The sequence below is a fragment of the Pinus tabuliformis genome, chromosome 3_2 (assembly GCF_031772625.1).
Source record: "Pinus tabuliformis cultivar Carrire ecotype Pingquan chromosome 3_2, CPIR1, whole genome shotgun sequence".
NCBI classification, from domain to species: Eukaryota; Viridiplantae; Streptophyta; class Pinopsida; order Pinales; family Pinaceae; genus Pinus; species Pinus tabuliformis.
In genome coordinates, this window is record NC_142302.1 from 775,606,388 (window position 1) to 775,619,291 (window position 12,904).

Below are 12,904 nucleotides of genomic sequence, written 5' to 3' on the forward strand. Positions count from 1 at the left end.
AGAGGGCTTGAGATATGTACATCGTCACAAAATTGTGAATTGAGACATAAAGCCCTCCTATTTGCTGATAAACATGAAGCATGAAGTAAAAATCGCAGACTTTGAGATGAGTAGAATTTTGTCTTAGACATTGGATCCCTGCAATACATATGTGGGTACCTGCGCTTAAATGAACTCCAAGAGATTCAACTCAGAGACTGAAGATAGAAGGTGCGATGGATCTCCAGGAGATTCAAACTCTAGCTAGGTTGATTGTTGTTTCTCTTTGTTGCTTTGGAGTGTAGCCACGAGAGTGTGGTGAGGCAATGATATTAGGCAGGGAGGCAGTCCTTGGGAGCAAGTGTGTAATTGATAGACATGGAAATTTCTCCTGCAACATTGATCATTCAAATGCAGCATGTGTGGAAACAAAACCAAGCTAAAGAGCTGAGCTAAAGAGCACATGACAAAGGCATTGAAATAAAGGAAATTTTGTTGTTGTTTGTAGTATGTACAAGCACTTTTGCAATTACTTGGAGTCTTTCATGACAACTGCAACCACGTGGAGTGCATGTCGAAGTTTATAGAGTTGTCATTTATTCCAATGTTGTAACCCATTGAACCCTGGCCCATTAAATTTTTTTCCATAGCATCATCTTATTTCAAGGCTAAGCATATCAATCTTCCTACATGGGATGCAAGATGAGAAACTATCTCCATGCATATTCGGCCGCAAGGCTACAGGGTAAGTGACTTTCAATGCAATGTTGTTTTCATCACAAACAAAGGAAATGTTAATTGAGAACCTCTAACAAATTTCAGAATAGTGGCAAGCGTGGGAGCAGGTGTAACATATCTAAAGAAAAAAGATCATGTGCTTCCTCTGTTCGATGGGTGGTGTGAATATTGTGTTTATTGTAACTCCAATAATACCAATTTATGTGGAATGTTCAGAGTGGATACCTTTTGAATCGTTATGCAGAGTGATGGGAAATCTCGTTTCTCTGTTGGTGGAAAACTGGTTTATCATTTCATGTGCTCCACCTTTAGTAAGTACATGGTTGTTGACTATGCCTGTGTTGTTAAATTAAATCCAATCACTCCTCTAAAAAAAGCATGCCTTCTGAGCTGCGGAATAGCCATTGGTATATGAGCCCATTCATCACCAATTTTCCTTAATTTTAGTGAGTTTTTTATATTCCACTAAGACGTTTGGAGAGGAGAGAAGCTTTAGCACTGTGATTGTTAAATGTGATTGGTATCTGTTGATTTGATTCATTTTAATTCTTGGTTGGTTCATATATTTTAATTTTAATTTATTATTATTCACATTCACAAATAAAAACCTATATGTGAGGGTTGAAGATACAAATAGAAGTATGATCACCAAACAATTTATCTTGAGGATATCGAATTTGCAGGTGTGGGTGTAGGTGTGCATGAGTTCACTTATTTTGGGGCGAATATATATATATATATATATATATATATATATATATATATATATATATATATATATATAGCGAAAGATACACCATAATTATGAGATTTAAAATATGTCAAAATTGAAAAGTTATTAGCATATTTGTGTTGCAAGAGTTTTTATTGTTTTATTATTTTGGGTCTGACTTTAATGTAAATCCAACTATAGTGTTTTCAACCATTCCATTCAAAAGTATGATTTTCAATTTAAATTTGTGAGTGCATTGTAAAGTCCTTTTATTAAATTTGTTTTGACAATGATTTTTATGTAATTTCAGTTGTTGTGATTTTAATTTGGATGTATTTTTTTTTAAATATTTAATTCAAAATTGTATTGTAATTATAAATGAAATAAAATTAATCAAAATTGCAAGTTATTGATATTTAATTTTAATTTTAATTGTTTTATTATTTTGTTTGAAATTGTTTTTAGTAGTGTATTATTTTTATTGTGCATCTTTAAAAATGAATAGTTTCATTAACTATAAAAATAGAATTAGTTTTAAATTGATTGGGTAGTTACTCTTGGAGAAAAATAAAAGACATCTGCTTTGATTGCAAGGACTCTACTCCTTTGAGTGCACAATCAAAAAGTTTGTTTTCCTCAATTTTCCTTCGACATTCCCCTACTCCTTCTAGCGACATTCCTTTGCACCTCTCGATGAAATTGCTAGTACATATTCTTTAATAGGGGTACTTTCAAAATTTTAATTAATTTTTATATTTACTAATTATTTTTAAATTCTAGTTTATTTATTAAAAAAAAATGTTTCTCATTAAATTTTTTTATTTTTATTTTATTTATGTTTTATTTATATTAATTTTATCACTGTTTTAATATTAATTAATTTAGTTTCTTGTGACATAGTATTTTTACACATCCAAAATAAAGATATGACTATCATTCATAATTCAAACCTCAATTTCAATTTCAAGTTTATACATGAGCTCTCCTATAAAATGTTTATCAACACTCGATTCTTAACAGTTCTAAGGACCAATGGAACCTAAGGACATGAAATGGGTTTACTCAATCCCCTGCTCATGTGGGAATCGAGAAATTGGTCACTCCATTAATCTGAGAATTCAAGAACATGGAACAAACATTAGGCATAATCATTCCTGATCCTCAGTTATTCCTAAACATGCATAGAAAACTAAGTACCATGTATGCTTTGAGGATTCCATAGTCATCGTGAGGATTGACCATTTCCACCATAGGAAGTTAAGAGAGGCCATTGAAATTGAGAGACAAGCGATAAATCTCAATAGGGATGATGGTTGGAAATTAAGTAAGAGTTGGATCCCTGCCCTCTCATTGTGATATATATATGTATATATACATATATTGTTTTTATAGTTGTCTGTGATCCTCCAAGCTTGACCTATGGTTTAAGGAGCCGCGAACCAAGGGCATCTAAGCTGTCAAAGTCACTTGGGGAACGCACCCAGCCTAGGCCACACTAACCCTTAGCTGACTGGATTTTTTAGCATGTCTTTGCCCCCTAGCACAGGGCACAACCACCCCTTGAGGTTTGATCTTGGGTCACCTTGTTGACGAGACCCATCCTCAACCAGTGGAGCTAGAGAGACTTGACAAACACACACACATATTAATTTTGTTTCAATTTTTAATTAATCATGGCCATTCCTTTATCGTGTTATTTAGATTAAGTGTTCCAATTACATTATTTGCCGATAATTATTTTAGTTTATCTTTATATAATTCCTTTTATTTTCATTATCCTTTTTATCTCCATTTTTTTTAAATGTTAAATTAATTCTTTTTGGTTCCTTTCTCTTCTCCTTTTTTCTATTTATAATTTGATAATTGAATCATTTTAGTAAAAAATGTGTTGTTCTTTCCCTATTTTTTACTAATTCAAACAATCAATTTCCTTAACCTTATTAATATTTTAATAATTTCTTATACACTGACGTAATTATTTATAAGTTCTTATATTTTGACCATAACTATCAGTTAACTTTGGTTTTGATTAAATAATACTATAAATTCTAATGACTAATTCTGGAACATGATGTATCTATGCTATTTATTCCTTTTGGCAAATTGTTTTTTTCACCTTGGTCCTAAGGATGAACCTCATTAGTAAGCTTGAAAAATCGACCATCGAATATTGTTGATGTGATTTATCTAAAAGTCAGTTGCAAAAATCATATATGGATCACAAAAGTATGAGCTCAAATGATATTTCATGTCAAATTTAGAGGACACCTAATTTTTCGCTTCCTGGATGATTTCCCTATCATTTAAAATCAATAACAAATCATCCACATACAATACCAAATAAATAACATGATGACAAACTAATTTGAAATATACACAAGGACCTTGTTTTCACCTTGTGAAGCCAAGTCCCAATATATAAGTATCAAATTTATGGTACAACATCCTTGGTGATTTCTTTAATCCATCGAAGTATTTTTTCAGCCTACATACTAGTTCTTTCTTTCCTTTCACAAAAAATCTGTCTAGCTACTTCATGTAGATTTCTTCTTTCAGATCCCCATGTAGGAATGTTGTCTTCACACCCATCTATTCTACTTAAAAACCAAAAGTAGCAGCAACAAATAAAATAAATCTAATAGAATTTAACTTGGAAATAAGAGAAAAAATATCACCAAATTGAATTCCTTCAATCTGGGAATAACCTTTTTCTACTATCCAAATTTTGTATATCTCCACTTTTCCTTATGCATTTAGTTTCCCTATAGACACCAATTTATTTCTAGTGGCCTTTCTTCTAGATGGAAACTCCACTAGATCCCAAGCCTCATTGTTGTCCAAGGATGTCATTTATTTATTTATTTCATTTTTCTAATGTTCTCCATCCTCTAAATCTGTTACCTCCCTAACAATTATAGGATCATCATCCCTAATAAATATAAAGAAAAAAAGTGAATGAAAATTAGGTAGAGTATACCCTTTTGGCTCCTTCTTTATCAAAACCAATATCCTTAGTAATGGAGTCTATATTTATTCTTCTTCTTATTCATGTCCTTCTCTAGATTCTAATTGATCATCCTTCAATTCAAACCATATCTTCTCTAGTTATTTCTCCCTTGGTAGGACTTCCTGTTTGGCAACATCTTTGACTTCTCTAAATGTTACATCTTTTATACACTACCTTTCTTGTTTCTGGGTTCAAAGATTATAACCTTTCATAACATCTTTATATCCAATAAAGATACACATTTCAACTTTCTTATCTATCTTACTCCTAATCTCCATTGGAATGTGTACATAAGCATTACAGCCACATACCCTAAGATGTTTAAAGGAAGGTTTCTTATCAGTCCTTACCTCATGTGGAGTCTTTGTTATGAAACCAGCTCACAAAAAGATAGAAAATAAAGATCAACGCCTTATAATTCAGCCTCTTCGAGGGGGCAACCTCCTTTACATTACACAAATGAACAATTCTTGGATGATACAAATGACAATACCTCCTTTTTATATATAGGAGTATAGTATAATCAGAGCTGACATAACAATAATAATGTAAGGGCACAACAATATAATAAGGGGATTGCACTAATAACAATAAGGGGTTACACTACTAGTATAGGGACCTAGCATGCCCCTCTCCTTCAAAAAGTGTTGTCCTCAACACTTGAGTAGTTTTGGATGCTTCTATATAAAATTATCTTCCTCCCATGTGGAATCTTCAGTGGGTAAGTTCTTCCACTTGATGAGATACTCTGAAATTGATCGATTTCGTAGCTATCGATTTCTTGTTTCTGTGACTGCTTCGGGTTGCAATATGATTTTTTCTTCATGAAGTTCTGGAAATATTGTATGAACTGGGATCTTCTACAAATTTTGAATAAGTGCCCACACTTCTTCATCATTATTCCATTCATCCTTTGCTTTATTTATCCGATATAGTTGGATAATAGAAATGGAACAAAAAAATGCTTCCACATCCTCATCCTTTCTTGAGAGTGCATTTGCAACAACATTTTTCTCCCCTTTTTTGTAGATGATTTCAAAGTCATAGCCCATCATCTTTGTGATCCATTTTTGTTGTTCTTCTAAAGATAATCTTTGTTCTGAAAAGTATTTAAGACTATCATGATCCATTTTTACCTTTACGTGTCTTCACATTATGTAAGGTCTGATGTTTGGAGGAACACTTACTGGAATCAAATGAATATCATAATCATGATCGCAAATAGGTGGGAGGCCTTTGGGAGTCTCAAATACCTTGGAATGATTGTCCAAGAATTTTTGGAGATCTGAAGAATTAGATGATTTCGATGTGGGAACCTCTAGCAAACATAATTGTGCAATTGCGCCTTGTTGTTCTTTCTTTAGAAGCTTTGTCATTCCATTCAAGCTGATTATCTTTTCCGTTTCCATGCAATACCCCTTAATTCAACTTCCTTTCCTTCTGAAAAAAAAAAAAAAAAGAAATCATGAAAATTTCTTGAAAATTAAAAGCTATTGTACCCAAGGATTGTACCATTGGACTCCTAGTAAAATATCAACACCACTCATTGGAATGGAAAGCATTGGGCTATTCAATACATATTCTCCCATGGATAGCTTGATATTATGGCACTTTCCAGAGCAATTTATGGTTCCTCCACTTGCAACTGTCACTTGACACTTTGATGTTGGATATAGGAAGCAATTCAATTCCTTGGCTATCTTACAATGAATAAAATTATGGGTATTACCCAAATCAATCAACACTATTACCTTTTCTTCTTGATATGTCCTTCTATCTTTATAGTTTAAGGAGTGGTAATTTCGGCCAATGCATTACAATATATAGTCGGATTCATTTCTTCTTTCTCTAGGGTTGATTCCTGGTGAGTATCTTTTTCTTTTGAAATTTCTTGACCCTTTTCTTCCTGATATTCCCAGCTTGAACCTTCTTCTTCTTGATATGTCCTTCTATCTTGAGAGTTTGAGTGGTAATTCTTGCCACTAAAGTACAAGATATGGTCGGATTCATTTGTTCTTTCTCTAGGGTTGGTTCCCGGTGTATATCTTCTTCTTTTGAAGTTTCTTGATCCTTTTCTTCCTCTTATTCACAATCTATGTAAAATAATTTCTTCTCATCACACTTATGATCTTTAATGTATTTTCTATCACAATTGTGACAGATCCCTTTCGCTCTTTTTCCTTCCAATTGTTGTGGTGTCAACCTTGTAGGTTGTGGAAGGCTAGGAAAAACAACACTTACATCTTCATAGTTGTGAGGGGTAGACTTCCTTGTTGCCCTAATTTTCTTTCTACTTTTCTTGCCAACCTATATGCCTTCTCCAATGAATTAGGTTCCAAAAGGTGGACCTCATGTTGGATGTTATCTTTTAAAGTCCCTATGAAGACATCAATCCTCTGCTTCTATGGAATATCATTTACCCTTCTATTCAATTTTTTAAGTCCTCGATGTGCTCTTCCATTGAACCCTTTTGTTTGAGATTTATCAATTGGCTAAAGAACATGTTGCTCTTTGTATCCTCATAATGTGCTATCATTTCCTCCGTGAAAATTGATCACGTGACAAGTGGTTTACGAGAACAAAGCCCTTTATACCATAAAAATTGATTCGATTCTAAATATGAAGATGCAATGCGTACCTTTTCTAACAGTTTCACCTCATGTAGATCAAAATATTGCTCGATCTGTAGTATTAAATCTACTAGATCTTTTCCATGAAACTTCCTCATATCACTTTTTCTTGATTTTAGGATCTCGATATTGAAACGACTCTAACTCTGCAATTTTGGATCTTTAAGTTCTAAAATATTGGCCTGTGATATCCCTTTGAGTCCTCTTTCTAACCCTGCAAGTATGATCGCAATTAAATTCTTGAAGAAAGAGTTATGACCAATCTCCCACGATGACTTAATTATACACTAGTTCAGTAGAGCGAACTTGTACGACATGCCGCGTGTCAGTTTTTCGACCTTAGTTTCTGAAACTAATACCCAAAAAACTACAGTATGTCTTCTTTCTGTCACTTTTTACATAATTTGAATCAGATGCTCTGAGAGAGAGTTATGATGACTTTCCCAAGGTCACCTATTTGGGATGTAATTCGAGGGCCTGCAAAAACCCTAACTCTCCTAGACCGTATCTCTGAAAATATAGCGAAGAAAAATCTAAAATCTGGGCCCAAGCTGCACCAAGATTTTGGCTCAAATGGGTTTTAATTTCAGAATCAAAAACTTCGTAGAAAGAAAATTATAGCGAAAATTCCACAATGGCCGGTTTGAGATGGAATTCTGGAGCTTGCAAAAACCCTAACTTCCTCAGATCATATCTCTGAAAATATAGCGAGACAAGATCTCAAATTTGGAGCCAAGGTTCAGAAAGATTGCTTCTCAAATGGGTTTTTTTTATCTTCTGAAACGTCACAGAAAAAAATTATAGCGATAATTCCACAAAGACTTGTTTGGAGCAGAGACACCCTAAAATCCAAAGCTCTGATACCAAATGTTATGAAACCAGCTCACGAAAAGATAGAAAAGAAAGATCAACGCCTTATAAATCAACCTCTTCGAGAGGGAAACCTCCTTTACATTACACAAATGAACAATTCTTGAATGATACAAATGACAATACCTCCTCTCTATATATAGGAGTCTAAGGGGTCATAATATAATCAAAGCCAACATAACAATAATAATGTAAGGGCACAACAATAACAATAGTGGGCTTCTATGGGGCACAATAGTAACAATATGGGGACTACATGGGCACACTGATATAATAAAGGGATTGTGCTAATAACAATAAGGTGTTACACTAGTAGTATAGGGATCGAACAGTCTTATCATCCAACATTGATGAGGGTCATATATTTACTAGATAACACATAATATCCACTACCTCTACCTAGGATTTTGTCCTAACCTAGCGCCACTAAGCATGCTCCTTGTTTTCTCCATGAATGTCCTATTTATCCTATTAGCAGCTCCATCTTGATCATGTGTGTTTGGAGTAGTTTTCTGCATTAATATATCATACTTCTTAAAAATATCTTCAAATTCTTTCCCTCAAAATTCTCCACCATTATCTGTCCTCGACACCTTAATTTTCTTCTCTATATAATTTTCCACAAGAGCCTTAAACTCTTTGAATTTTTCAAAGCCTTCAAATTTCTTCTTCAAGAAAGAAATCCATGTATTCCTCAAGACGTCATCTATAAATGAGATATGGTACACAAATTTTCCTAGTGATGGAACTAACACAGGTCCAAACACATCATTGTATGCTAGCTATAATATTCCCTTTGACCTCATAAACTAAGTGGAGAATCTTACCTTATTCGACTTCCCATATAAACAATGTTCGCATAAATCAAAATACAAAGAGAAATTAGACATATCTTCTACCATACCATTGCCATGCAGTTATCAAAGACCCTTCTCTCTAATACGTCGAGTTTTTTATGCCATAGTATAGTCTTTTCTACAAATACCATATGTTTTTTTCCATCTTCAACTCCACTCTCAAGAAAAACTAAGTTGTTGCACCCATCACTAATAATGCTTCTTGGCATCTTATATAGAGTTCCAATCTAAACTCCCATTATGATTATTATTGCTCCTCAAACCATCTTACATGTATCCTTTTCAAACATTGTTTTTACACCAACATCACTCATCTTGCTTACAAAAATTGAATTTCTAGCCAACTATGGGATGTGTAGAACACCAATGAGTGTTCTAATCCTTCCACCTATGAACTTCAGCTTGACTATTCCTCATCCCATTAATTTGGCTGTCAAGTCATCTCCTAGAAAAAAAATCATCACCATCATATCTTTCATATTCACAAAACCACTCCCTATGAGGAATCATATGAAAGGTGCACCTGAGTCAACCAGCCATGCCTGATGATCTACATGTGTACTTGTAGAAGCCAAGTACACATTCCCTCCTTCATCTAAGGAGTTTCTTACTTCTATAGACACATCATTCTCAAATCCCTTCACTTTCTCAACAATTATATATATAATTTTTCTTGTAATGCCTTTCTTTTCCACATCTCCAACATAACTTGACGAATTTTCTGGAAGATTTATATCTTCCTCTAGATTTAAATCTCCTACTAGAGGACTTATTTTTATTTCTATTATGGGAGCATCCTCTTACATACAAGGAATATTTGTTTTGACATTTCATGCTTTTTCATCTCATCACCTCTGATAACAAGGATGAGACAATTTCATGGAAACTTAAGGTAGTTGCATTACTACCTTTGGCAATAACCAAATCCATGAGTCTCACAAAGAAAAATACAAACTGATACACATATATTCATTTGAAATATTAATATCAATAGATAACAGTTGAGTTACCATAGTATTGAAGGTGTTTATGCTCTATCACTGAGTCTACATTCTTCATCCTCATGTTATATATATCTATATATATTGGAAGAACAATTCATGCACAAGGTACTTACATTGATATAAAGCCCTCAAATTGCTCCACAAATCCTTTTTTGTAGCTTCTCCTAAAACATTCCATATTACTAAATCTAAAAGAAACAATCATATTGTGTTTTTTGCCTTACAAACCAAATTGTTCTAGTCTTTTCTTGACATCCCCGTCGGTGCAAAACCCAAATCCATAACAGTATAATGATCTTTGTCCATATAAATTAGGCTATATATATCTATATATATATATATATATATATATATATATATATATATATATATACATATAATTTTGGAATTCTTTTTATTTTAAAAATAAAATAGACAGTCTAAATTAGCGAGTGTAAATGTATTTAGTAATTATATCATTTTTTAACTTTTATTATTTAATAATTTATCTATTTAATTATTAATTAAGAATTAAATGTATCTATACATTTGACAAATAAAAGTTGATCAATAAATTCAATTATATATCTTTCGATTAAAATTTAGTTCTTTCAAAATTTTGAACACAATTATTTATTAGTCCCTACCTAGCTAGAACTCTAATAATAGATTTTCCTATTAGCCATTATGAGTTTTGCATTGACTATGACAAATTATAATGTTTAACTTTATAAATAATTAAAGTAATTTTTTTTTAATTTTAAAAAATAGTTTGTTAGCATGTCATTGTGTTAAAAATTTGTATGCCTAATTTCAAAGTTCTTGACATTTGTACCATGTTGCCCATGAAATTTTTTCCCCTTGAAAACTCGCAAGTTTTTATAGGGATTACCAATTTTCAATTTTCACATAATCTTGTAATCTAATTAAACAATTTGATAAAAGTTAATACATATATAAGCGTATATTATTAACTGGGCAATTATAGTCTTCTGGAATTTTAAAACCAATCCTACCAAAAGTCATTATTTCGTTAATGTAACTAGACACCTATTTCTTTCATATCAATCATGAGGCCAAATGCTTTAAGGGATGCTCTTGAGTTACAGTGTCCACGCTATAGTGTGTTATTCAGGTTATCCCAATATCCTCCTCTTCTTGCAAATCTGGTTGGTTAGAGCTAGTGATGTATATCATTTGATGGACAAACAAAGAACCATGTAGAGGTAACAAAGTTTGAATAGCCCTAAATGCCCTACCATGTCCTCCTGTAATAATAGTTTGTGTAGATATAGTGATGTGTGGTTTGGAAATTGGGCTCAAACATGTCGCTATTTGATCTTATTTAAATTTCGTGACTATTTGATCATATCAATAGCGCTAAATAAATAAATTGAAGCAAAGATATTTTTTAACTATAATTTTTTATTTAATTATATATAATTTAGAAATAATATTTTTATATTTTTTATTCAATTATTAATAATTTTTTTTTTTTTTTCTAGTTAAGACTAACCTAGGTACCCACAGGGATTTGAACCGGTGACCTATCGCAAGGAGTGCCTTAACAGGGCACCCATTCACCGTCAATCCAAAGCCCCGTGGGCCAATTATTAATAATTATTATATGAATAGTAAAAATTTAATTTCTATGAAATATTTAAAAATATATGATGGTAATTATGTTTTTTTGATTTCAGATGCATTGCGAAATAAGTCATTTGATATTTATTAGTTTTTGTAATAGATTTACTTGTTTATTACTATTAATTTTGCATTGATAGCTTGAGCAGGCCTAATGGTTAAGAGCATGTGTTTTCTCTTCAGAGATCACAGGGTCAGAACTAGAGGAAGTTAGAGTATGTATGCAGATATTATTATTTAACAAGTTATAATGTTTAATTTTATAAATAATTAAAATATTTTTTATTTTAATTACAAAATAATAATTTGTTAACATGTATTAATAATAATAATAATAATTGAATATTATTTTAAATATTTTATTAAAATAGAAGTTATAATTATATATATTTTTTAATTTGGTATATCAAAATTTTATATTTATATTCTAAATTAATTTCAAATATTTCATTTTATATTTTATTACGTAATAATTTGATATATATATAAAATATATATATACACATACATATACTTAAAAATTCATCAAAAACTTCTATAATTATTTAAATTTGCAAAGTATTATTTAGCAATGTATCATATTTTATTATTTCATTAAATTTTATTAATCTAAATTATTATTTAACACGTTATAATGTTTAATTTTATAAATAATTAAAATATTTTTTATTTTAATTACCCAATAATAATTTGTTAACATGTATTATTAATAATAATAAAAATAATTGAATATTATTTTAAATATTTTATTAAAATAGAAGTTATAATTATAATTTTTTTTTTTTTATCAAAAAATTATATTTATATTTTAAATTAATTTCAAATATTTCATTTTATATTTTATTATGTAATAATTTGATATATATATCTATATAGTTAGACACATACATATATTTAAAAATTCATCAAAACACTTTTATAATTATTTAAATTTGTAAAGTATTATTTAGCAGTGTATCATATTTTATTATTTCATTAATCTAAATTCTTGAAAATATTCTAATATTTCAGCTATTAAATTTGACCATTCTTATTTCACTTTCGCATATTTTTAATACATGTAGAATTACAATCCTAAATTAAAATTCTTAATTAAACTAATTAAAAATAAATTAATCATAAAAAAACCTAAAAATAGTCTTTGATGCCTCTAGAATTAGAATCTTAAATTTAAAATTCTTAATTAAATTAATTAAAAGTAGTTTAATCCTGATGGAAAGCCCAAGTCCTAGCAAGTATACGTGAAGAATGCATTTAACATTTTATATTTCTTATTGCCCAAACATAGATGTTCCCACACACTGTAATAGGGATAGAAATGGGTGGTTCGCCTACTACTCTAACGAAAGGCACTAGTAGCTTACATGACTCCTAAAGCATGATAAAGGCAAGGCATGGCATGACAAAGTCAGTAATATAACTTTTGTATATGGCAAGGAAGTTCTATAGTTTTAATTTTTCCTAAACTTGAGATTTTTTTTTAC